The following is a 27,479-nucleotide window of genomic DNA, read 5'->3' as shown; positions in this document are numbered from 1 at the left end:
CTACGAACTACCTGCCCTCTAACACTAAAAAATATGGGCAGGTGGTGATCATCAATGGTAAGGAAGCCGAGGCTCTTAGAGACACAGGAGCCAGTGTGACTGCAGTGAGGCAGCACCTGGTGTCTCAAGAGCAGGTTGTACCCCATGCCTACTGTAGGGTTATCAATGCTGATAATTCCGAGAGCCAGTGTCCGATGGCTCAAGTTCCCTTCGAGTGGGGGGGGGGTCTCTGGTACTCTGCAGGTCTGTGTGAGAAAAACCATGCCTGTTGACTGTTTGCTAGGGAACGACTTGGAGCACTCCCCTTGGGAAAAGGTGGAGAAAACGACTCACCTGCGGATGGTGGGTCTGCCTGACTGGGCGTGCGTGACCACACGGTCGATGGCAGCCAGTAAGGGTGATCGAGAGGTCCTGGGGCCTGATGGAGAGGCCCAGGAACCGGCCGTAGGGAGAAGGCGCAGGGGGCGCGGGAAACCGGCCCCTGAAGTTCCTACGGTCCAGGAGGAGGCAGACCTTGAGGGGGATGCCCTGGAGCCTACAGGGGAACAGATCGCTGAACTGGGGGACCTGCCTGAGCTGACCCATTGGCAGCAAGAAGGAGGACCCTCCAGGGAGGAATTCTGCAGGGAGCAGAAAGAATGCCCTTCTCTCGTAGGTTTGCGGCAGCAGGCTGCAGACCAGGCCAATGGTGTTCAGGCCAAAACACATTACGTGTACTGGGAGAACGACCTCCTGTATTCGGAGCCTAAGGCTGCTGAACCTGGGTCAGCCCGTGTGCTGGTGGTACCCCAGAAGTTCAGAGCCTTCCTACTGGGTCTGGCTCATGATGTGCCTTTAGCAGGACATTTGGGGATGGACAAGACCTATGACAGGCTTGTCACCCACTTTTACTGGCCCCAGATGCACAAGAGTTCCGATACGTATTGCAGAACCTGTCCAACTTGCCAGGCAAGTGGGAAGACGGGAGGGAAGAACAAGGCTCCCCTCCAACCCTTCCCTGTGGTCGGTACGCCATTCCAGCGAGTGGGTATCGACATCGTTGGGCCTCTGGACCCCAAGACAGCCATGGGCAACAGGTTCATCCTGTCTTGGTGGACCATGCCACCCGGTACCCTGAAGCCATACCTCTGAGGACAGTGACGGCTCCCGTGGTGGGGCGTGCACTGATGGGAATTTTCTCACGAGTAGGATTCCCTCTAGAGGTAGTGAGCGACAGGGGGACCAATTTCATATCGAAGTATATGAAGTCCCTTTGGCAAGAGTGTGGCGTAACGTACAAGTTCACCACCCCCTACCATCCCCAAGGTAACGGGTTGGTTGAAAGATTCAACCGAACCCTCAAAGGCGTGATCATGGGCCTGGAAGGTCCGATGAGGCGTAAGTGGGACGTCCTCTTACCATGCCTACTGTTTGCATATCGCGAGGTACCACAGAAGTCCCTAGGGTTCAGCCCCTTTGAACTGCTGTACGGCCACCCCGTGAGAGGACCACTGAGTTTGGTAAAGGAAGGCTGGGAGCAATCTCCCAGGAAACCTCCCCAGAATGTATATAGCTACATGCTGGCCTTCAGAAACCAAACCAGGCGCTTCAGACAACTTGCCGAGGCAAATCTGGAAGCGAGCCAGGAGGAAATGAAGCGGTGGTACGATCAGAATGCCACTCTGGTCGAGCTTCAGCCTGGACAAGAGGTGTATGTCTTAGCCCCGGTGGAGCCCTGTGCCCTTCAAGATAAGTGGACAGGACCATTCGAGGTTGTGGAGCGGAAGAGCCCCGTGACATACTTGGTGGACATGAAAACGGCCAGGAACCCTTTGCGGGTCCTACATGTCAACCGCCTCAAGCCCCACTTGCGAAGGTCCGAAGTGGGCATGTTGTTGGCAACCGATGACGGAATGGAAGAGGAGTCAGAGCCTCTACCGGACCTCTTGGTGGCCTGTGAGAAGGATGGGTCAGTGGATGGAGTTAACCTCTCACCCTCCCTGACCGCCGAACAACAGGAGGATTGCCGCCAGTTGCTGGGGCAGTTTCCAGACCTGTTTTCCCTGGTTCCGAGTGTCACAGATTGGTGCGTCCATGATGTGGACACTGGAGACAGCTTACCGGTGAAGCATAAGGCTTACCGGGTGACTGACAGGGTACGGGCCTGCATCAAGGAGGAGGTCTCCAAGATGCTTGCCCTCGGAGTGGTTGAGTCTTCCAGCAGTCCTTGGTCCAGCCCCGTGGTCTTGGTTCCGAAGGCTGCTGCGCCGGGAGCCACACCCGAACTCCGGTTCTGTGTGGACTACAGAGGACTCAATTCAGTCACGAAGACTGACGCGCACCCCATCCCCAGAGCTGACGAGCTCATTGATCGGCTGGGGGCTGCCCGGTTTCTCAGCACGTTTGATTTGACGTCTGGGTACTGGCAGATCGCCTTGACCGATGGGGCAAAGGAGAGGTCGGCATTCTCTACACCAGATGGGCATTTCCAGTTCCGGGTTATGCCATTTGGAATGAAGAATGCCCCTGCCACCTTTCAGAGATTGGTCAACCAGGTGTTGGCTGGACTGGACGAGTTCAGTGCCGCCTACCTGGATGACATCGCGGTGTTCAGCGGCACCTGGCCCGAACACCTGCGACACCTCTGGGAAGTGTTGATGGCCCTGCGCAGAGCAGGCCTCACAATCAAGGCAAGCAAGTGCCAGATTGGGCAGGGTTCAGTGGTGTACTTGGGACACCAAGTTGGGAGTGGCAAGGTAGCCCCCTTGCAGCCCAAAATCGAAACCATCCTGGCTTGGGAACCCCCCAAGACCCAGACTGCAGTGAGAGCCTTCCTGGGGCTCACTGGGTATTACAGGAGGTTTGTCAAGGGCTATGGCACGATCGTGACCCCCTTGACAGAGCTGACTTCGAAAAAGCAGCCCAGGAATGTGATTTGGACTGACACCTGTCAGAGAGCTTTCGACACCCTGAAGACTGCCATGTGCACGGCGCCCGTGCTCCTGGCCCCTGATTTCTCCAAAGAGTTCATTGTGCAAACAGACGCTTCAGAGCATGGTGTAGGGGCTGTTCTTTCACAGATGACTGAGGAGGGCTTTGACCAACCCGTAGCCTTCATAAGTCGGAGGTTACTTCCACGGGAAAGTAGGTGGAGTGCAATAGAGCGTGAAGCATTTGCTGTGGTCTGGGCGCTGAAGAAGCTAAGACCCTACTTGTTTGGGTCTCACTTCCGAGTTCAGACGGACCACAGGCCCCTCAGATGGTTGATGCAAATGAGGGGTGAGAACCCGAAACTGTTGAGGTGGTCCATTTCTCTACAGAGTATGGACTTTACGGTGGAACACCGCCCTGGCACCGATCACGCCAACGCTGACGGTCTGTCCAGATTTTTCCGCCTTAGTGATGTGGAACTCCCTGGGGAAGGGTAGTTCCCCCCACATTTCAGCTGGAGGGGACACATGTTAGACCTGGCACCTTGGCGTGAGTCTCCCTTCCACTTTTTGCTGATGTGCCTCCGATGTTTTGCTGGTTTTCCGATACTCAGGGCACTGCGCCACGGCTGATCCGTGCCGCAGTGCAAGTGCTCCCTACTGTAACCTGTACATACGATTGGTATCCATGATTGGTGCATTGGATTTACTGTTAGTCCCTAGTAAAGCGCACGAGAGAGTGCCGGGGCTTGTAGATGCCAATACTGCTGGTGGGCCTGCAGCGCTGGTTGCGCCACCCACCAAGGCAGCCGTAAAAGATGTGTCTGGGAACTGCGACCGCAGAACCCGCGTGCGGTCTCGTGCTGTCACGCTAGCTGGGCAAGTGTCCCCACTTGCCCGCACCGACCCTTCCCTTAACTACATATTAGTCACCCCTATGGTAGGCCTGCGGGCAGGGTGCGTTGTAGGTGTAAGGTAGGACAAGCCCTGATGTGCGTGGCATGTCCTGGTAGTGACTTACAACGAAGACCGTATTTCACTACTGAAGGCTACCTGCTCCATTAGGCCAGACTGAGCTGCGAGGATTATTACGACCTATAATCCCCGCAGGCTCAAGGAGCATGGTAGTGAGTCATGTTTAGTATGCCTGAACTCAGGATGATGAGATATTTCTTGTAGACAAGTTTATTTCAATATCCTGGGTTTGCAAATGCTACTTTTAGAAAGTTAGCATTTGCTTGCCTAACCATTTCAGTTGCCTCTGCCAGTATGTGTATCCGACTGTCTGGGATGTGTGAGTGACAGGGCTGGAGGGATGACAGGTGGTGAATGCGCAGATTACACCTTAGTGGGAGGTAGGAGTGCCTCTTGACTCGAACTGTCACTGTGCTCGGCCACCACAATGCTGGCTCCACCCTCCTGGGGAGCGGCGGATGACTCTGCCGGCACCTGGCCCAGGAAGGGCGAAGCCCCCATCAACAAGGTACTCTGGCCACCCCTGTCAGGACAATACTGGCTCCACCTCCTGTGGGGCGTCTGATGCGCCTGCCCCTCACACTGAAAGCAGGAGCCGGAGTACACCCGCCGGGGTACTCCAGAACTGAGAGTGGCTATGCAAAGGCCCCCCTGGCCTGCGAGAACAAAGGAATTGGCCTATAAAAGACGGAGCCCTGCTCCTTGAAAATTAGATCCAGTTTGGGCCACAGAACGACTCTGCCCTACGAGAAGGACCGCGAGAAGACAAGGAAGGGTGCTGACTCTTGCCTGTGTCTGGTGCCTTGCTGCTGAAGGAGAGGAAGACAAAACGACTACGACAAGACTTTTTGTGCTACTTTGTGCCAAACTCTACCAAGAGATCTCCGAGGGCTTGGAATTGAACTTGCCCCCTGACCAGCGTCCCAGGACCAGTGGATGCTAACCCCCTTGGAAGAAAGCGACTGCGGGTGCTGACCATCGCCGCAGCACCGACAAAGAGGAAGCTCCTCTAAGGCATCCACACCCTCCCGACCACCGTGACCGGGGCCCAAAGCAACAGCGGAAGCACAGTGAGGACCAGCCGCCGCTGGCCCGAACATCGTGACCACAACTGCGCTGGGAGCCCGAGAGCAAAGTAAAGGAGGGCCCGTCCGGTCCGAGCTATCGAGGCGACTGCATAGCGAGCCGTCCCTCACCTGCAAGGACAGACTACTGCCCTACGAGAATCCACAAGGTCGGTAGCCTGCCCGACAGCCCAGCTGTGAGCCCACAGCTGCATCGACATTTGGCTGGGTACGTCCTGCACTTGGGGACCGTACTGCCACTTGTCACCGCCGCACAGCCGCCGTCTCCAAGGTCGGAGCCGACGACGAAGAGAGGACCGTGCCGCCACAGAGCACCGCTGCCCCGGACGACCAGTGACCTGCTCGGCCGAAGAGCCGCAACGATCAGCGACACCGGGAAGGCAACGCGACGTGGGACAGATCCCCTGGAAGCCGCTGGCTCCACAAAGAACTTTGTTTAACGCCGGCCTACGGGCCTCACAAGAACTACGATAAGAACTGTGGTAACCTAAAGCTAATATCCTGCAACCGTATCCATAAAGTTATTGACTGTATTCACAAGCCTGCGTAAAGTTTATATAAAGAGATATATTTTTACAAGAATACAGTCTGGTCTCGTTGTGTGGTGGGTTGGTTGTGAAGGTGTACTGTTGCAAGTGTTTAACCCTATGTGCCCCAAAGATTAGCCTACGACTGCTTAAGCCACACTACCTAGAGGGTAAGCAGAGGTTGTCTGGAAGGTAACCCTCAGCCCTGACGAGGAAGAGAGAGTCCCTGCTTGTCGCTAGTGTTGCACTGCGCCAACTAGAGCCTCCCCCTTCCTACATTGGACGCAGCGGTGAGGATTTTCGAATTTACACTTGCGATAGTTATACCTGAGCTTCTGACCGCTACACGAGGATTACGGTATAGTTACTAAACCACAGACTTTGCCTTTTGAAAGAAGATTCCGAGTGCCGAAACCATGCCGGGCACAAAGAGCCTGGATGGAGCGGAGTCCACGACCTCCGAGGTCTTGGAGATAGAATGGGACGCCGCGAAGCTGGACAAATACTCAAAGATGGAGCTGAAGTTTTTTTGTAGGAAACTAAAGGTTCCGCACGCTGGTTGCAAAAACAAGCCGGAGCTCTACAAGGCCCTGAAAGCCTGGGTGGAGTCCAGAAAGACCCCGGAAGAGCAAGACGTCCTCGCCGAGCAGAATGCAACAGAGGAGCAGAATGCAACGGAGGAGCAGAATGCACTTGGGGATCTGATCGATCTCGAGCGACAAGACAGCGAGCACAGCTTGGGTAAAGGCCTGTCGCCAGAGGAGCTGGCGGACAGGAAGGAAACCCGGAATCACGAAAGGAAATTGGCAGAATTGAAAATCCAGCTGGAGCTGGAAACAAAAAGGATGGCGCTGGAAGAACGAAAGCACCAAATGAATTACGAAATCAAGATGAGTGAGATGAGTCTCAAGGAGAGAGACTTGGATCGTCCTCCCTCTGGTGGCAGCACATCGCCAGTGCAGGTAGAGTCAAGAGTGCATATCCCGAAGGGCGTAGTCAAGGAGTTCTTTAAGGGGGATGACATAGGACAATGGTTTAGGGCATATGAGGTAGCCATGTCCTCCCACCGGGTCCCTGAAAAGGATTGGGGAGCGGGGTTGTGGGGAAGGTTCCTTAGCGAAGGGAGAGATACCTTGCTAGATTTGCCCGTTGAGAATCAGAGGTCCTATATCCACATGAAAGAAGCTTTGTTGAACAGGTACGGGCTTACCCCTGAAATGTATAGACAGAAGTTTAGGGGATGTACTAAGCGGCCTGGGAATACGTATGTGGAGTATGTGACTTACTTTTGCAGAGCACTGGATGGTTGGGTGAAAGGTAACAAAGTGAATGATTTTCAAGGTCTCTTTGACTTAATTGCATGGGAGCACTTGTCTGATCACTGTTTTCCTGAGTTGCGCCAACACCTGATCGATAGCAAGCTGTCCAACCCGAGGAAGCTTGCTGAGGAGGCGGACCGCTGGCTCAGCACCAGGGTCCACAAGGGTCCCGTGGGAGATTCCGCCAAGAGTGGGCAGGGTCCCCAGCAGAAGAGTGGGGGGGACAAAGGGGGAAAACAGAAAGGGTTCCAAAAAGGCCCCCAAAGTAGTTCCCAAGGGAATCCGCAGCAGGGTTCTCAGCCTCCCCCACCCCCGAAGCAGAATGGGGCCCCGACAGGTAAACCTGTTCCAAAGGGGCCCTTCAATTGTTTCAAATGTGGCGAGCCTGGGCACATATCCAGTGACCCCAAGTGTCGCCTATTTGGAAAACCCGCACCCACTGGTGCTCCGCCCCGACAAGTGACTAGCGTTCACCTGGGAGAAGAAATGATGGTCCCGGGGGGTGGAGATCCCGTTCACATGACCCTGGTCTCGTTAGGAGACAGCGAGATGATCCCTACGAACTACCTGCCCTCTAACACTAAAAAATATGGGCAGGTGGTGATCATCAATGGTAAGGAAGCCGAGGCTCTTAGAGACACAGGAGCCAGTGTGACTGCAGTGAGGCAGCACCTGGTGTCTCAAGAGCAGGTTGTACCCCATGCCTACTGTAGGGTTATCAATGCTGATAATTCCGAGAGCCAGTGTCCGATGGCTCAAGTTCCCTTCGAGTGGGGGGGGGTCTCTGGTACTCTGCAGGTCTGTGTGAGAAAAACCATGCCTGTTGACTGTTTGCTAGGGAACGACTTGGAGCACTCCCCTTGGGAAAAGGTGGAGAAAACGACTCACCTGCGGATGGTGGGTCTGCCTGACTGGGCGTGCGTGACCACACGGTCGATGGCAGCCAGTAAGGGTGATCGAGAGGTCCTGGGGCCTGATGGAGAGGCCCAGGAACCGGCCGTAGGGAGAAGGCGCAGGGGGCGCGGGAAACCGGCCCCTGAAGTTCCTACGGTCCAGGAGGAGGCAGACCTTGAGGGGGATGCCCTGGAGCCTACAGGGGAACAGATCGCTGAACTGGGGGACCTGCCTGAGCTGACCCATTGGCAGCAAGAAGGAGGACCCTCCAGGGAGGAATTCTGCAGGGAGCAGAAAGAATGCCCTTCTCTCGTAGGTTTGCGGCAGCAGGCTGCAGACCAGGCCAATGGTGTTCAGGCCAAAACACATTACGTGTACTGGGAGAACGACCTCCTGTATTCGGAGCCTAAGGCTGCTGAACCTGGGTCAGCCCGTGTGCTGGTGGTACCCCAGAAGTTCAGAGCCTTCCTACTGGGTCTGGCTCATGATGTGCCTTTAGCAGGACATTTGGGGATGGACAAGACCTATGACAGGCTTGTCACCCACTTTTACTGGCCCCAGATGCACAAGAGTTCCGATACGTATTGCAGAACCTGTCCAACTTGCCAGGCAAGTGGGAAGACGGGAGGGAAGAACAAGGCTCCCCTCCAACCCTTCCCTGTGGTCGGTACGCCATTCCAGCGAGTGGGTATCGACATCGTTGGGCCTCTGGACCCCAAGACAGCCATGGGCAACAGGTTCATCCTGGTCTTGGTGGACCATGCCACCCGGTACCCTGAAGCCATACCTCTGAGGACAGTGACGGCTCCCGTGGTGGGGCGTGCACTGATGGGAATTTTCTCACGAGTAGGATTCCCTCTAGAGGTAGTGAGCGACAGGGGGACCAATTTCATATCGAAGTATATGAAGTCCCTTTGGCAAGAGTGTGGCGTAACGTACAAGTTCACCACCCCCTACCATCCCCAAGGTAACGGGTTGGTTGAAAGATTCAACCGAACCCTCAAAGGCGTGATCATGGGCCTGGAAGGTCCGATGAGGCGTAAGTGGGACGTCCTCTTACCATGCCTACTGTTTGCATATCGCGAGGTACCACAGAAGTCCCTAGGGTTCAGCCCCTTTGAACTGCTGTACGGCCACCCCGTGAGAGGACCACTGAGTTTGGTAAAGGAAGGCTGGGAGCAATCTCCCAGGAAACCTCCCCAGAATGTATATAGCTACATGCTGGCCTTCAGAAACCAAACCAGGCGCTTCAGACAACTTGCCGAGGCAAATCTGGAAGCGAGCCAGGAGGAAATGAAGCGGTGGTACGATCAGAATGCCACTCTGGTCGAGCTTCAGCCTGGACAAGAGGTGTATGTCTTAGCCCCGGTGGAGCCCTGTGCCCTTCAAGATAAGTGGACAGGACCATTCGAGGTTGTGGAGCGGAAGAGCCCCGTGACATACTTGGTGGACATGAAAACGGCCAGGAACCCTTTGCGGGTCCTACATGTCAACCGCCTCAAGCCCCACTTGCGAAGGTCCGAAGTGGGCATGTTGTTGGCAACCGATGACGGAATGGAAGAGGAGTCAGAGCCTCTACCGGACCTCTTGGTGGCCTGTGAGAAGGATGGGTCAGTGGATGGAGTTAACCTCTCACCCTCCCTGACCGCCGAACAACAGGAGGATTGCCGCCAGTTGCTGGGGCAGTTTCCAGACCTGTTTTCCCTGGTTCCGAGTGTCACAGATTGGTGCGTCCATGATGTGGACACTGGAGACAGCTTACCGGTGAAGCATAAGGCTTACCGGGTGACTGACAGGGTACGGGCCTGCATCAAGGAGGAGGTCTCCAAGATGCTTGCCCTCGGAGTGGTTGAGTCTTCCAGCAGTCCTTGGTCCAGCCCCGTGGTCTTGGTTCCGAAGGCTGCTGCGCCGGGAGCCACACCCGAACTCCGGTTCTGTGTGGACTACAGAGGACTCAATTCAGTCACGAAGACTGACGCGCACCCCATCCCCAGAGCTGACGAGCTCATTGATCGGCTGGGGGCTGCCCGGTTTCTCAGCACGTTTGATTTGACGTCTGGGTACTGGCAGATCGCCTTGACCGATGGGGCAAAGGAGAGGTCGGCATTCTCTACACCAGATGGGCATTTCCAGTTCCGGGTTATGCCATTTGGAATGAAGAATGCCCCTGCCACCTTTCAGAGATTGGTCAACCAGGTGTTGGCTGGACTGGACGAGTTCAGTGCCGCCTACCTGGATGACATCGCGGTGTTCAGCGGCACCTGGCCCGAACACCTGCGACACCTCTGGGAAGTGTTGATGGCCCTGCGCAGAGCAGGCCTCACAATCAAGGCAAGCAAGTGCCAGATTGGGCAGGGTTCAGTGGTGTACTTGGGACACCAAGTTGGGAGTGGCAAGGTAGCCCCCTTGCAGCCCAAAATCGAAACCATCCTGGCTTGGGAACCCCCCAAGACCCAGACTGCAGTGAGAGCCTTCCTGGGGCTCACTGGGTATTACAGGAGGTTTGTCAAGGGCTATGGCACGATCGTGACCCCCTTGACAGAGCTGACTTCGAAAAAGCAGCCCAGGAATGTGATTTGGACTGACACCTGTCAGAGAGCTTTCGACACCCTGAAGACTGCCATGTGCACGGCGCCCGTGCTCCTGGCCCCTGATTTCCCCAAAGAGTTCATTGTGCAAACAGACGCTTCAGAGCATGGTGTAGGGGCTGTTCTTTCACAGATGACTGAGGAGGGCTTTGACCAACCCGTAGCCTTCATAAGTCGGAGGTTACTTCCACGGGAAAGTAGGTGGAGTGCAATAGAGCGTGAAGCATTTGCTGTGGTCTGGGCGCTGAAGAAGCTAAGACCCTACTTGTTTGGGTCTCACTTCCGAGTTCAGACGGACCACAGGCCCCTCAGATGGTTGATGCAAATGAGGGGTGAGAACCCGAAACTGTTGAGGTGGTCCATTTCTCTACAGAGTATGGACTTTACGGTGGAACACCGCCCTGGCACCGATCACGCCAACGCTGACGGTCTGTCCAGATTTTTCCGCCTTAGTGATGTGGAACTCCCTGGGGAAGGGTAGTTCCCCCCACATTTCAGCTGGAGGGGACACATGTTAGACCTGGCACCTTGGCGTGAGTCTCCCTTCCACTTTTTGCTGATGTGCCTCCGATGTTTTGCTGGTTTTCCGATACTCAGGGCACTGCGCCACGGCTGATCCGTGCCGCAGTGCAAGTGCTCCCTACTGTAACCTGTACATACGATTGGTATCCATGATTGGTGCATTGGATTTACTGTTAGTCCCTAGTAAAGCGCACGAGAGAGTGCCGGGGCTTGTAGATGCCAATACTGCTGGTGGGCCTGCAGCGCTGGTTGCGCCACCCACCAAGGCAGCCGTAAAAGATGTGTCTGGGAACTGCGACCGCAGAACCCGCGTGCGGTCTCGTGCTGTCACGCTAGCTGGGCAAGTGTCCCCACTTGCCCGCACCGACCCTTCCCTTAACTACATATTAGTCACCCCTATGGTAGGCCTGCGGGCAGGGTGCGTTGTAGGTGTAAGGTAGGACAAGCCCTGATGTGCGTGGCATGTCCTGGTAGTGACTTACAACGAAGACCGTATTTCACTACTGAAGGCTACCTGCTCCATTAGGCCAGACTGAGCTGCGAGGATTATTACGACCTATAATCCCCGCAGGCTCAAGGAGCATGGTAGTGAGTCATGTTTAGTATGCCTGAACTCAGGATGATGAGATATTTCTTGTAGACAAGTTTATTTCAATATCCTGGGTTTGCAAATGCTACTTTTAGAAAGTTAGCATTTGCTTGCCTAACCATTTCAGTTGCCTCTGCCAGTATGTGTATCCGACTGTCTGGGATGTGTGAGTGACAGGGCTGGAGGGATGACAGGTGGTGAATGCGCAGATTACACCTTAGTGGGAGGTAGGAGTGCCTCTTGACTCGAACTGTCACTGTGCTCGGCCACCACAATGCTGGCTCCACCCTCCTGGGGAGCGGCGGATGACTCTGCCGGCACCTGGCCCAGGAAGGGCGAAGCCCCCATCAACAAGGTACTCTGGCCACCCCTGTCAGGACAATACTGGCTCCACCTCCTGTGGGGCGTCTGATGCGCCTGCCCCTCACACTGAAAGCAGGAGCCGGAGTACACCCGCCGGGGTACTCCAGAACTGAGAGTGGCTATGCAAAGGCCCCCCTGGCCTGCGAGAACAAAGGAATTGGCCTATAAAAGACGGAGCCCTGCTCCTTGAAAATTAGATCCAGTTTGGGCCACAGAACGACTCTGCCCTACGAGAAGGACCGCGAGAAGACAAGGAAGGGTGCTGACTCTTGCCTGTGTCTGGTGCCTTGCTGCTGAAGGAGAGGAAGACAAAACGACTACGACAAGACTTTTTGTGCTACTTTGTGCCAAACTCTACCAAGAGATCTCCGAGGGCTTGGAATTGAACTTGCCCCCTGACCAGCGTCCCAGGACCAGTGGATGCTAACCCCCTTGGAAGAAAGCGACTGCGGGTGCTGACCATCGCCGCAGCACCGACAAAGAGGAAGCTCCTCTAAGGCATCCACACCCTCCCGACCACCGTGACCGGGGCCCAAAGCAACAGCGGAAGCACAGTGAGGACCAGCCGCCGCTGGCCCGAACATCGTGACCACAACTGCGCTGGGAGCCCGAGAGCAAAGTAAAGGAGGGCCCGTCCGGTCCGAGCTATCGAGGCGACTGCATAGCGAGCCGTCCCTCACCTGCAAGGACAGACTACTGCCCTACGAGAATCCACAAGGTCGGTAGCCTGCCCGACAGCCCAGCTGTGAGCCCACAGCTGCATCGACATTTGGCTGGGTACGTCCTGCACTTGGGGACCGTACTGCCACTTGTCACCGCCGCACAGCCGCCGTCTCCAAGGTCGGAGCCGACGACGAAGAGAGGACCGTGCCGCCACAGAGCACCGCTGCCCCGGACGACCAGTGACCTGCTCGGCCGAAGAGCCGCAACGATCAGCGACACCGGGAAGGCAACGCGACGTGGGACAGATCCCCTGGAAGCCGCTGGCTCCACAAAGAACTTTGTTTAACGCCGGCCTACGGGCCTCACAAGAACTACGATAAGAACTGTGGTAACCTAAAGCTAATATCCTGCAACCGTATCCATAAAGTTATTGACTGTATTCACAAGCCTGCGTAAAGTTTATATAAAGAGATATATTTTTACAAGAATACAGTCTGGTCTCGTTGTGTGGTGGGTTGGTTGTGAAGGTGTACTGTTGCAAGTGTTTAACCCTATGTGCCCCAAAGATTAGCCTACGACTGCTTAAGCCACACTACCTAGAGGGTAAGCAGAGGTTGTCTGGAAGGTAACCCTCAGCCCTGACGAGGAAGAGAGAGTCCCTGCTTGTCGCTAGTGTTGCACTGCGCCAACTAGAGCCTCCCCCTTCCTACATTGGACGCAGCGGTGAGGATTTTCGAATTTACACTTGCGATAGTTATACCTGAGCTTCTGACCGCTACACGAGGATTACGGTATAGTTACTAAACCACAGACTTTGCCTTTTGAAAGAAGATTCCGAGTGCCGAAACCATGCCGGGCACAAAGAGCCTGGATGGAGCGGAGTCCACGACCTCCGAGGTCTTGGAGATAGAATGGGACGCCGCGAAGCTGGACAAATACTCAAAGATGGAGCTGAAGTTTTTTTGTAGGAAACTAAAGGTTCCGCACGCTGGTTGCAAAAACAAGCCGGAGCTCTACAAGGCCCTGAAAGCCTGGGTGGAGTCCAGAAAGACCCCGGAAGAGCAAGACGTCCTCGCCGAGCAGAATGCAACAGAGGAGCAGAATGCAACGGAGGAGCAGAATGCACTTGGGGATCTGATCGATCTCGAGCGACAAGACAGCGAGCACAGCTTGGGTAAAGGCCTGTCGCCAGAGGAGCTGGCGGACAGGAAGGAAACCCGGAATCACGAAAGGAAATTGGCAGAATTGAAAATCCAGCTGGAGCTGGAAACAAAAAGGATGGCGCTGGAAGAACGAAAGCACCAAATGAATTACGAAATCAAGATGAGTGAGATGAGTCTCAAGGAGAGAGACTTGGATCGTCCTCCCTCTGGTGGCAGCACATCGCCAGTGCAGGTAGAGTCAAGAGTGCATATCCCGAAGGGCGTAGTCAAGGAGTTCTTTAAGGGGGATGACATAGGACAATGGTTTAGGGCATATGAGGTAGCCATGTCCTCCCACCGGGTCCCTGAAAAGGATTGGGGAGCGGGGTTGTGGGGAAGGTTCCTTAGCGAAGGGAGAGATACCTTGCTAGATTTGCCCGTTGAGAATCAGAGGTCCTATATCCACATGAAAGAAGCTTTGTTGAACAGGTACGGGCTTACCCCTGAAATGTATAGACAGAAGTTTAGGGGATGTACTAAGCGGCCTGGGAATACGTATGTGGAGTATGTGACTTACTTTTGCAGAGCACTGGATGGTTGGGTGAAAGGTAACAAAGTGAATGATTTTCAAGGTCTCTTTGACTTAATTGCATGGGAGCACTTGTCTGATCACTGTTTTCCTGAGTTGCGCCAACACCTGATCGATAGCAAGCTGTCCAACCCGAGGAAGCTTGCTGAGGAGGCGGACCGCTGGCTCAGCACCAGGGTCCACAAGGGTCCCGTGGGAGATTCCGCCAAGAGTGGGCAGGGTCCCCAGCAGAAGAGTGGGGGGGACAAAGGGGGAAAACAGAAAGGGTTCCAAAAAGGCCCCCAAAGTAGTTCCCAAGGGAATCCGCAGCAGGGTTCTCAGCCTCCCCCACCCCCGAAGCAGAATGGGGCCCCGACAGGTAAACCTGTTCCAAAGGGGCCCTTCAATTGTTTCAAATGTGGCGAGCCTGGGCACATATCCAGTGACCCCAAGTGTCGCCTATTTGGAAAACCCGCACCCACTGGTGCTCCGCCCCGACAAGTGACTAGCGTTCACCTGGGAGAAGAAATGATGGTCCCGGGGGGTGGAGATCCCGTTCACATGACCCTGGTCTCGTTAGGAGACAGCGAGATGATCCCTACGAACTACCTGCCCTCTAACACTAAAAAATATGGGCAGGTGGTGATCATCAATGGTAAGGAAGCCGAGGCTCTTAGAGACACAGGAGCCAGTGTGACTGCAGTGAGGCAGCACCTGGTGTCTCAAGAGCAGGTTGTACCCCATGCCTACTGTAGGGTTATCAATGCTGATAATTCCGAGAGCCAGTGTCCGATGGCTCAAGTTCCCTTCGAGTGGGGGGGGGTCTCTGGTACTCTGCAGGTCTGTGTGAGAAAAACCATGCCTGTTGACTGTTTGCTAGGGAACGACTTGGAGCACTCCCCTTGGGAAAAGGTGGAGAAAACGACTCACCTGCGGATGGTGGGTCTGCCTGACTGGGCGTGCGTGACCACACGGTCGATGGCAGCCAGTAAGGGTGATCGAGAGGTCCTGGGGCCTGATGGAGAGGCCCAGGAACCGGCCGTAGGGAGAAGGCGCAGGGGGCGCGGGAAACCGGCCCCTGAAGTTCCTACGGTCCAGGAGGAGGCAGACCTTGAGGGGGATGCCCTGGAGCCTACAGGGGAACAGATCGCTGAACTGGGGGACCTGCCTGAGCTGACCCATTGGCAGCAAGAAGGAGGACCCTCCAGGGAGGAATTCTGCAGGGAGCAGAAAGAATGCCCTTCTCTCGTAGGTTTGCGGCAGCAGGCTGCAGACCAGGCCAATGGTGTTCAGGCCAAAACACATTACGTGTACTGGGAGAACGACCTCCTGTATTCGGAGCCTAAGGCTGCTGAACCTGGGTCAGCCCGTGTGCTGGTGGTACCCCAGAAGTTCAGAGCCTTCCTACTGGGTCTGGCTCATGATGTGCCTTTAGCAGGACATTTGGGGATGGACAAGACCTATGACAGGCTTGTCACCCACTTTTACTGGCCCCAGATGCACAAGAGTTCCGATACGTATTGCAGAACCTGTCCAACTTGCCAGGCAAGTGGGAAGACGGGAGGGAAGAACAAGGCTCCCCTCCAACCCTTCCCTGTGGTCGGTACGCCATTCCAGCGAGTGGGTATCGACATCGTTGGGCCTCTGGACCCCAAGACAGCCATGGGCAACAGGTTCATCCTGGTCTTGGTGGACCATGCCACCCGGTACCCTGAAGCCATACCTCTGAGGACAGTGACGGCTCCCGTGGTGGGGCGTGCACTGATGGGAATTTTCTCACGAGTAGGATTCCCTCTAGAGGTAGTGAGCGACAGGGGGACCAATTTCATATCGAAGTATATGAAGTCCCTTTGGCAAGAGTGTGGCGTAACGTACAAGTTCACCACCCCCTACCATCCCCAAGGTAACGGGTTGGTTGAAAGATTCAACCGAACCCTCAAAGGCGTGATCATGGGCCTGGAAGGTCCGATGAGGCGTAAGTGGGACGTCCTCTTACCATGCCTACTGTTTGCATATCGCGAGGTACCACAGAAGTCCCTAGGGTTCAGCCCCTTTGAACTGCTGTACGGCCACCCCGTGAGAGGACCACTGAGTTTGGTAAAGGAAGGCTGGGAGCAATCTCCCAGGAAACCTCCCCAGAATGTATATAGCTACATGCTGGCCTTCAGAAACCAAACCAGGCGCTTCAGACAACTTGCCGAGGCAAATCTGGAAGCGAGCCAGGAGGAAATGAAGCGGTGGTACGATCAGAATGCCACTCTGGTCGAGCTTCAGCCTGGACAAGAGGTGTATGTCTTAGCCCCGGTGGAGCCCTGTGCCCTTCAAGATAAGTGGACAGGACCATTCGAGGTTGTGGAGCGGAAGAGCCCCGTGACATACTTGGTGGACATGAAAACGGCCAGGAACCCTTTGCGGGTCCTACATGTCAACCGCCTCAAGCCCCACTTGCGAAGGTCCGAAGTGGGCATGTTGTTGGCAACCGATGACGGAATGGAAGAGGAGTCAGAGCCTCTACCGGACCTCTTGGTGGCCTGTGAGAAGGATGGGTCAGTGGATGGAGTTAACCTCTCACCCTCCCTGACCGCCGAACAACAGGAGGATTGCCGCCAGTTGCTGGGGCAGTTTCCAGACCTGTTTTCCCTGGTTCCGAGTGTCACAGATTGGTGCGTCCATGATGTGGACACTGGAGACAGCTTACCGGTGAAGCATAAGGCTTACCGGGTGACTGACAGGGTACGGGCCTGCATCAAGGAGGAGGTCTCCAAGATGCTTGCCCTCGGAGTGGTTGAGTCTTCCAGCAGTCCTTGGTCCAGCCCCGTGGTCTTGGTTCCGAAGGCTGCTGCGCCGGGAGCCACACCCGAACTCCGGTTCTGTGTGGACTACAGAGGACTCAATTCAGTCACGAAGACTGACGCGCACCCCATCCCCAGAGCTGACGAGCTCATTGATCGGCTGGGGGCTGCCCGGTTTCTCAGCACGTTTGATTTGACGTCTGGGTACTGGCAGATCGCCTTGACCGATGGGGCAAAGGAGAGGTCGGCATTCTCTACACCAGATGGGCATTTCCAGTTCCGGGTTATGCCATTTGGAATGAAGAATGCCCCTGCCACCTTTCAGAGATTGGTCAACCAGGTGTTGGCTGGACTGGACGAGTTCAGTGCCGCCTACCTGGATGACATCGCGGTGTTCAGCGGCACCTGGCCCGAACACCTGCGACACCTCTGGGAAGTGTTGATGGCCCTGCGCAGAGCAGGCCTCACAATCAAGGCAAGCAAGTGCCAGATTGGGCAGGGTTCAGTGGTGTACTTGGGACACCAAGTTGGGAGTGGCAAGGTAGCCCCCTTGCAGCCCAAAATCGAAACCATCCTGGCTTGGGAACCCCCCAAGACCCAGACTGCAGTGAGAGCCTTCCTGGGGCTCACTGGGTATTACAGGAGGTTTGTCAAGGGCTATGGCACGATCGTGACCCCCTTGACAGAGCTGACTTCGAAAAAGCAGCCCAGGAATGTGATTTGGACTGACACCTGTCAGAGAGCTTTCGACACCCTGAAGACTGCCATGTGCACGGCGCCCGTGCTCCTGGCCCCTGATTTCTCCAAAGAGTTCATTGTGCAAACAGACGCTTCAGAGCATGGTGTAGGGGCTGTTCTTTCACAGATGACTGAGGAGGGCTTTGACCAACCCGTAGCCTTCATAAGTCGGAGGTTACTTCCACGGGAAAGTAGGTGGAGTGCAATAGAGCGTGAAGCATTTGCTGTGGTCTGGGCGCTGAAGAAGCTAAGACCCTACTTGTTTGGGTCTCACTTCCGAGTTCAGACGGACCACAGGCCCCTCAGATGGTTGATGCAAATGAGGGGTGAGAACCCGAAACTGTTGAGGTGGTCCATTTCTCTACAGAGTATGGACTTTACGGTGGAACACCGCCCTGGCACCGATCACGCCAACGCTGACGGTCTGTCCAGATTTTTCCGCCTTAGTGATGTGGAACTCCCTGGGGAAGGGTAGTTCCCCCCACATTTCAGCTGGAGGGGACACATGTTAGACCTGGCACCTTGGCGTGAGTCTCCCTTCCACTTTTTGCTGATGTGCCTCCGATGTTTTGCTGGTTTTCCGATACTCAGGGCACTGCGCCACGGCTGATCCGTGCCGCAGTGCAAGTGCTCCCTACTGTAACCTGTACATACGATTGGTATCCATGATTGGTGCATTGGATTTACTGTTAGTCCCTAGTAAAGCGCACGAGAGAGTGCCGGGGCTTGTAGATGCCAATACTGCTGGTGGGCCTGCAGCGCTGGTTGCGCCACCCACCAAGGCAGCCGTAAAAGATGTGTCTGGGAACTGCGACCGCAGAACCCGCGTGCGGTCTCGTGCTGTCACGCTAGCTGGGCAAGTGTCCCCACTTGCCCGCACCGACCCTTCCCTTAACTACATATTAGTCACCCCTATGGTAGGCCTGCGGGCAGGGTGCATTGTAGGTGTAAGGTAGGACAAGCCCTGATGTGCGTGGCATGTCCTGGTTGTGACTTACAACGAAGACCGTATTTCACTACTGAAGGCTACCTGCTCCATTAGGCCAGACTGAGCTGCGAGGATTATTACGACCTATAATCCCCGCAGGCTCAAGGAGCATGGTAGTGAGTCATGTTTAGTATGCCTGAACTCAGGATGATGAGATATTTCTTGTAGACAAGTTTATTTCAATATCCTGGGTTTGCAAATGCTACTTTTAGAAAGTTAGCATTTGCTTGCCTAACCATTTCAGTTGCCTCTGCCAGTATGTGTATCCGACTGTCTGGGATGTGTGAGTGACAGGGCTGGAGGGATGACAGGTGGTGAATGCGCAGATTACACCTTAGTGGGAGGTAGGAGTGCCTCTTGACTCGAACTGTCACTGTGCTCGGCCACCACAATGCTGGCTCCACCCTCCTGGGGAGCGGCGGATGACTCTGCCGGCACCTGGCCCAGGAAGGGCGAAGCCCCCATCAACAAGGTACTCTGGCCACCCCTGTCAGGACAATACTGGCTCCACCTCCTGTGGGGCGTCTGATGCGCCTGCCCCTCACACTGAAAGCAGGAGCCGGAGTACACCCGCCGGGGTACTCCAGAACTGAGAGTGGCTATGCAAAGGCCCCCCTGGCCTGCGAGAACAAAGGAATTGGCCTATAAAAGACGGAGCCCTGCTCCTTGAAAATTAGATCCAGTTTGGGCCACAGAACGACTCTGCCCTACGAGAAGGACCGCGAGAAGACAAGGAAGGGTGCTGACTCTTGCCTGTGTCTGGTGCCTTGCTGCTGAAGGAGAGGAAGACAAAACGACTACGACAAGACTTTTTGTGCTACTTTGTGCCAAACTCTACCAAGAGATCTCCGAGGGCTTGGAATTGAACTTGCCCCCTGACCAGCGTCCCAGGACCAGTGGATGCTAACCCCCTTGGAAGAAAGCGACTGCGGGTGCTGACCATCGCCGCAGCACCGACAAAGAGGAAGCTCCTCTAAGGCATCCACACCCTCCCGACCACCGTGACCGGGGCCCAAAGCAACAGCGGAAGCACAGTGAGGACCAGCCGCCGCTGGCCCGAACATCGTGACCACAACTGCGCTGGGAGCCCGAGAGCAAAGTAAAGGAGGGCCCGTCCGGTCCGAGCTATCGAGGCGACTGCATAGCGAGCCGTCCCTCACCTGCAAGGACAGACTACTGCCCTACGAGAATCCACAAGGTCGGTAGCCTGCCCGACAGCCCAGCTGTGAGCCCACAGCTGCATCGACATTTGGCTGGGTACGTCCTGCACTTGGGGACCGTACTGCCACTTGTCACCGCCGCACAGCCGCCGTCTCCAAGGTCGGAGCCGACGACGAAGAGAGGACCGTGCCGCCACAGAGCACCGCTGCCCCGGACGACCAGTGACCTGCTCGGCCGAAGAGCCGCAACGATCAGCGACACCGGGAAGGCAACGCGACGTGGGACAGATCCCCTGGAAGCCGCTGGCTCCACAAAGAACTTTGTTTAACGCCGGCCTACGGGCCTCACAAGAACTACGATAAGAACTGTGGTAACCTAAAGCTAATATCCTGCAACCGTATCCATAAAGTTATTGACTGTATTCACAAGCCTGCGTAAAGTTTATATAAAGAGATATATTTTTACAAGAATACAGTCTGGTCTCGTTGTGTGGTGGGTTGGTTGTGAAGGTGTACTGTTGCAAGTGTTTAACCCTATGTGCCCCAAAGATTAGCCTACGACTGCTTAAGCCACACTACCTAGAGGGTAAGCAGAGGTTGTCTGGAAGGTAACCCTCAGCCCTGACGAGGAAGAGAGAGTCCCTGCTTGTCGCTAGTGTTGCACTGCGCCAACTAGAGCCTCCCCCTTCCTACAGATGCGTTAAATCGACAATGTTTTTGTTTTGTGGAAGAGGGATATGGACAGTGCCAATGCCTTTGTAACTACTATTAATATCAATCAAGAGAATCTTAAATTTACTTCTGCTATCAACAAGTTGGAAGCAGAATTCCTTGATGTAAAAGTATTTATCCATGAAGGGCATTTGGCCACCAAACTCCACAGAAAGAGCAATGTTCCCTCCATTACCACCCCCATTTTTTGTACTACTTTTGGCCGCCATAAGTGTGGCAGGGTATGCTCAGACGTGAGTACCTTGCTAACTTGGCCACTGGATTCAAGCAAGCCGGGCTGCAGACGGCTGGAATGCCAGAAACCGGTCCTCGGAAGCTTGTTTCCGGTCCAGGGAAGGCATGGCTTGGCAGTTCGGGCTGGACTGTTCCCATGAGGCACAGGGTCAGACTGATTTGCATATGGCCATGTCTGAACTGGGGTGGCATTAAACCCAGATCTTTTGACTGGGTGTGAGTGTTTGATTGGTTCAGATGCTCCGTCCATTACCAACCCCCTTTTGTACAGCAGTGCCCATCCCAGGCCTGTGATTAATAATATTCCCTTTGGCGAGCTCCTCAGGCTCAAAAGCATCTGTAGTACAGAGGAAGATCTGGCCTCAATTACAGCTGAAGCCTTAGACAGATTTAGAAAGAGGGGTACAAGGAATCCATACTCAAACAAGCCGTCCACAAAACTAATGCTAGATCCCGTGAATCACTTTTGGCACCTACTGACAATGTCCCTTTGGAAGCGGATGCCAACCTCACTGACCAAGCTCCCAGGCTTATTACCACCTTTAACCGACAGGAGAGGAAGATCAGGTCCATTATCAAGCAAAGTTGGCCTATTTTGAAAACTGATTTGGTTCTGTCACCCACATTGCCAGATGGCCCTATCATTACTTATCGGAAGGGACCCTCTTTGAGAACCCAGATAAGTAGAGACTTTCCGGAGCTTGGTAAAAAAGAAATATGGTTAAAATCCCGGCTGGGATTTACACGCTGCTCCAGTTGCAGAGCCTGTAAATTTGGGGTGAATACTACCCAATACTCCACTCCTTTCAACCCAAATATGTCCAACATCAGGGGTTCATTTAACTGCAAAACAGAATATGTAGTTTATGTCCTGACATGCACCTGTGGCCTTAGATATGTAGGCAGTACTAAGCTACAGGTGCATGCCAGGATTCTCCAGCATCTACGAGCCATCGTTAATAATGATGGTGCGTACCCTGTGGCCAGGCACTTTAAAGCCATACATAATAACAAATTGCAGTGTCTGAACAACTATGTCATCGCTTCGGTTCCGAAACCTCGCAGGGGTGGTGATGGAGATAGAATGCTTAGGAGACTTGAATCTCAAATGATTTTAGAGTTGGACAGCAAATTCCCCAACAGGTTGAATACTACAGAGGATCTGCACGTTTTTCTTTGATTTGATTTTAGTCCCTTTTTGCAGTTTTAGGATGGGGTTTTCCATCCTACCGTCTCAATGATATTGAATTCCTGAAAATAACATTACCTATTATCCTATTTTCAATTTTCTCATTTTCATTTTTTTCCTTTTCCACTTTTTGACAGTAGCTATTATATGTGCACTTTTTATTTTTGGACATAGACAATTTAGCACTGACATTGCCCACTTGTTTCTATGCTACCCTCTTGTCTAAGTGTTATATTCATTCCATGCCTAAATATATTTCACATCTCATTTTTGGAGACGTTATCCCAATATGCATTTATGCAGTGATCTGATGCAGAGATAGTGTTAATATAAATATAATTATATGAGTGGTATTGTTTACAAAACAAAATGTTCTTGATTGCGATTATTTGCACATGAATTGTTTGTTTACACTCTAGCAGAAGGTAATGCCGAGCCTCTGAGGAAAGAGCGAAGGGCTCTGAAACGCGTCAGGCTGTAGACGGCATCCTGCTGTGTCCAAGACTGGTGTGCTGATGCAGTTTTACCTGAATAAACGCTTCTAACAGCGAGTCTTCTTCCGTGTGCGTCTCTAACTGGGGGCAGTTTGGAGCTTTGATATATATATATATATATATATATAGAGATATATATATATTCCACACACTGTTTTGGCGTGCTCAAGCCTCTTTATGCAGTGGGCTCCCGGCGGGATCGCCACCCCCTTTACATGCCACACTCCTGGTGCCAAAAGTTCGTAATTCAGTAGAAAATACCAGAACCGGGGCCCCAATGATGTTCAAGTGCTGTATTTATTGGCACACGGAAAAACAAACCCTATACAGCACTTGAACATCATTGGGGCCCCGGTTCTGGTGGCTCAGTGGAATCCGGGTCTGGTGGCTCAGTGGACTAATGCGTCCATTGCAGGGGCCTGTGTTCGACCTCATGGTCACAGGTTCAAATCCCGGGGGTTCACTCAGCCTTTCATCCAACTGAGGTCGATAAAATGAGTACCATTGAGTTGGGTAACAATAAACATCTGTTATTCAGCGCCAAGATACCCAAGGGTGAACGTGCGCTTTACAAATACACATGTTATGTTATGTTATTTTCTACTGAGTTACGAACTTTTGGCACCAGGAGTGTGGCATATATATATCTATCTATCTATATATATATATATATACACACATATATATATATATATATATATATATATATATATATATATATATATATATATATATATATATATATATATATATGAAGATGAATCGTCTCTAGGTAACAATCTGCAGGAAAACAGACGAAGCAAACCCAATAGATGGTGCAATATATTTATTTAGTGCCCAACACCACCGCCGCCATAACGCGTTTCAGCCGGCGTGGGGCCTTGATCACATGACCCGTTGAAATATATATATATATGTGATCAAGGCTTTGGCCGAAACGCGTTGTGGCACACTGGTGTTTGGGTTCACAATAAATATTTAAACACCAAGAATTGGGTCTCGCATCATCCTTTGGCAGCACATGCTGAGCTGAGTCAAGATGAGGACGACACATACCATATATATATATATATTCTTAAAACTAAGCATCCTCGATATGAAAGCGCACAAACATTTTGCAGCACGTGACCTTTAAGTGATTTCCATTGGCCACCTTTAAACACAGTACTGTGCTGCACGCTGGTATTCAGAGTCCATGCTGCTTTAGTTATAATTACAATGTCTTGTTAAGTGTTACCTTCAGTAGGCTCTGCTCCTTTTGCAAATTTGGATCCATTTCACAACCCTTCAGTGGGTCCTTGACACGAACAGCAGTCTTTTTTATAGCCAGCTGGTGTTCCATAACCTGGAGACTTCGAAGCAGTTTCTGTGTCTCCAGATGGCCCTCAGACATCAGAGACGGTGCGTTTTCGCGGTTGGAATGCCACCGCATTCTTTATTCTTAAAACAAAGCATCCTCGATATGAAAGCGCACTCCAACACCAGAATTGTTTTCCAGGCAAACTGCATTTATTCATGTACAAGGTTGGTTTCTTTCGCCTTACGCGTTTCGGGGCTCCAGTCCCCTTGGTCACAGGCATTTGGACATGCAAAGGGCGAAATTTCATTTAAACAAGCATTTTGCAGCACGTGACCTTGAAGTGATTTTCCATTGGCCACCTTTAAACACAGTACTGTGCTGCACGCTGGTATATATAAGGTTAAAGGATTGGTATAATTAGGTGAAAGGGCCAGTTACAACATACTGTTTTAAATTAACAAACCCACTGTAATTCCCCAGTTTTAGTTATCCAAAGTAACTATAACTTGTGCCTTAAAGTAACTATAACTCATGACCCCGCCATGCACTGTGATGTTATCAATTATGTTATTTCAGATGTTGTAGTGATGTTATCAATAATGTCATAGCACATGTCATGGCCGATGTAATATGAGAGGTAATCAGCAGCGCATGGCGAGGGAATGAGTTATAGTTACTTTAGTGCATGAGTTATAGTCACTTGAGATAAAGAAGGGTGGGCGGAACTCGGGCAGTGCTGCAGGTACATGAAAACTACGCAGAGTTCCACGAATGGGTGGAATTGGGCACGTTGTGCTGCTCGTGCTGGGCGCTCGTTCCGTGATGAAAAATCAGAGCAAACGACACCATGCAGGCGCCAGAAGATGCTGCTTCTTGAGTTGATTTTGCTGTTGCTCGAGTAGAATTTCTACTCAAATGGCTTTCTGACTGCTATCGGTCGCGACCGCCTGCGTTGGGAAGATCTCACCAGTTGCCATCCTAGTGCCAAAAACATGCTTGGAGACGCCAAGTCTCGATCAACAACTTACCGCTGGCAAGCGGCTCACAAGAAAAAACTCACACAGAGGTTGGTGGAATTTGGCTGAAACTCAAAACTCTGACAACTCTGCCGGAAGAATGGAATTTATGGCCCACGTGCACATGAGTGGCGCCCATATAGGTGACTACGATGTCACTTCCGGTGCCAACGACACCGTGCGGAACCGAACAAATTCATCCAACGGTGCACAGGGGTACTGATCACGCAAATGTTTCTGGATCCAGTCTGCCATCTGAGAAATTCAAAGGTACGAAATCTGCAGCTAGAAGTCAATATCAGATTTATCTATGCAAATATTTCAGAATATATCAGAATTAGGAAAGCACAAATGAAGTACATGTTTTTCTAATTCTAAAATGTGCTGGAAACAAATATTTGAATATTTGAATGCGATCAAAACAAATCAATCGGTGATGGCATTTCCATACAATGTTTGTGCGCTGTATAGTTATGTCATTGAGACAGTATATCAGTGCAAATTTAATAATCATTTCAATTGAAAACATGTTGTCTTTAATGGCACTGCACTACCACACCATGCATAGCCCACGCTCTATGCAACTCTATGCCCCCTCACTCTATGCCACTCCCCACACTACCCTACTGCACTCACGTCTCTTTACAACACTGTACGCCACTTCACTTTATGACACTCTTCTACATTCTATGCTAATCCACTCTACGCCACTCTAGACCACTCTACTCCACTATACGAACCTCAACTCTTTCCCATTTGACTCTACTCTATGCTACTCCACTCTACGACACTTTATGCCACTTCACTGTAGGCCACTCTACTCCTCTCTATGACACTCCACTCTACTACACTCCATGCCTCCTATTTCCACTCTATAATGCTACGCCATGCCACTCTACTCTACAACACTTTACTCCACTCTATTCTGTGCTAGGGCACTATGCTGCTCCACTCTCCGTCACTCCACTCTAATTCACTCTATTCCACGACACTCTACACTACTCTATGCTATTTAATTGGTGTAGAGTGAAGTAAAGTGTCCTTGAGTAGAATGGCACGATTGTCATACAGTGGATTGGCGTCGAGAGGCATAGAGTGGTGTGTCATAGAGTGTCATGGAGTGGCATAGAGTGGAGTGGCATAGAGAGGAGTTGAGTGGCCTAGATTCTATGCCATGCCATGCCACTCCACTCCACAACAGTCTATTCCCCTCCATCCTATGACATTTTACTCCATGCCTCTCTACTCCACTCCACTCTACTCCATGACACTTTACGACTCTCCACTCAACGCCATGTCACTACACTCTATACCACTCCAAACACTCCACTCCACTCTACGACAGTCTATTCCCCTCCATCCTACGACATTTTACTCCATGCCTCTCTACTCCACTCCACTCCACTCTACTCCATGACACTTTACGACTCTCCACTCAACGCCATGTCACTACACTCTATACCACTCTAAACACTCTACTCCACTCTATGCCATTCCTCAAAACTCTACTCTATTCTATGTCACTCAACTCTACGACACTCTACTCCACTTTATGCAACTCCCTTCCTGCCACTCCATCCAACTCTACTCCACTCTACTCGACGACCCTCTACTCCACTCTGCACCACTCCATTCCATGCTACTCTATGCCACCCCAGGCTACGACACTCTGTGCCCCACCATTCTATGGCTCTCTACACTACACCACTCCACATCACTCCTACCCTACTCTATACCACTACACTCTGCTCTACACCACTCCACTCTACACATCTTCATGACACTCCTATTCACTCTACGCCACTCCACAAGCCTCCACTCCAATGTGTGCCACTACACAACACTCTTCTCCAGTCTACGACACTCCACACCACTCTCTTCTGTCCCACTAATGTGCTGAACAGCCACGCTGGTGTGCAATATGACTAACACATTTGCAAAGCAAACCTATCAGCTTTACCAATGCTTGTTATTTATGTTGCAGAGGGGTGGGTGCTGCACTCCCTACAGCCCGCCACAACATTGATAAAATGATTGATGGTGGCAAAGCCACTTCTAGGAATACCACCAGGAAATAAAAAATACAATTTAGCAAAAAGCCCTTGCGGGGAATTAAGGGGCGCACCTTCCAGGAGCATGAATATTAAATGAGCGGCTCCCGCTTCTAATGTATTATTCTTCATTTTTGGACCAACCACAACATGGCATATGTTGGGGGCTGCAGGGGGAGCCTCAAGGGCCCCAATGCCCCTGCCGGCTCCCCAGCCAGCACCCACTGAGGTGCTGGCAGGAACATGCCATTGTAGTTTTTCTGTGGGCGCCCCTCTGCCCACCCGGGGCACCTCCACTTAATTTTCTTTGGTGCCGCGAGGGACCCCCAAGGCCATGTGTATTATTTTAGACACACTAAAATGCAACTATCCTGGGAGTCCAATGCAAATCTTAGGTCGACGTGTTTCCAACCTATAAAAAATGGAGCTAAGCATTTTGAAAATAAATAGTTTGCTCATAGAATCAAGCACCGAGCTGACTTAATAGACTTGAAAGCTGTCCAAAACACATTTTCAGCTTTAGATGAGATGTACATAAAATACAGTAATTTCCCTTCCGACATTTATGTTTTACGTAAAATAACCTGGTTCATCAGAATGTTCCAAACACGGATAGAAATACTGATTTAATAACCGTGACC

The 27,479-nt window shown here is 52.5% G+C and overlaps 1 protein-coding gene across 1 annotated transcript in view; it reads right to left on the bottom strand.

Moving 5' to 3' along the window:
* The window catches only part of NEK10 (NIMA related kinase 10), a 1,232,468-nt gene that overhangs the window by 254,836 nt on the left and 950,153 nt on the right, over window positions 1-27,479 (bottom strand). The window lies entirely within an intron of this gene.

The sequence above is a fragment of the Lissotriton vulgaris genome, chromosome 10, assembly GCF_964263255.1.
Source record: "Lissotriton vulgaris chromosome 10, aLisVul1.2, whole genome shotgun sequence".
NCBI classification, from domain to species: domain Eukaryota; kingdom Metazoa; phylum Chordata; class Amphibia; order Caudata; family Salamandridae; genus Lissotriton; species Lissotriton vulgaris.
The sequence above is the reverse complement of the archived record's forward strand: the minus strand, read 5'-3'. Positions and strand labels throughout refer to the sequence as shown.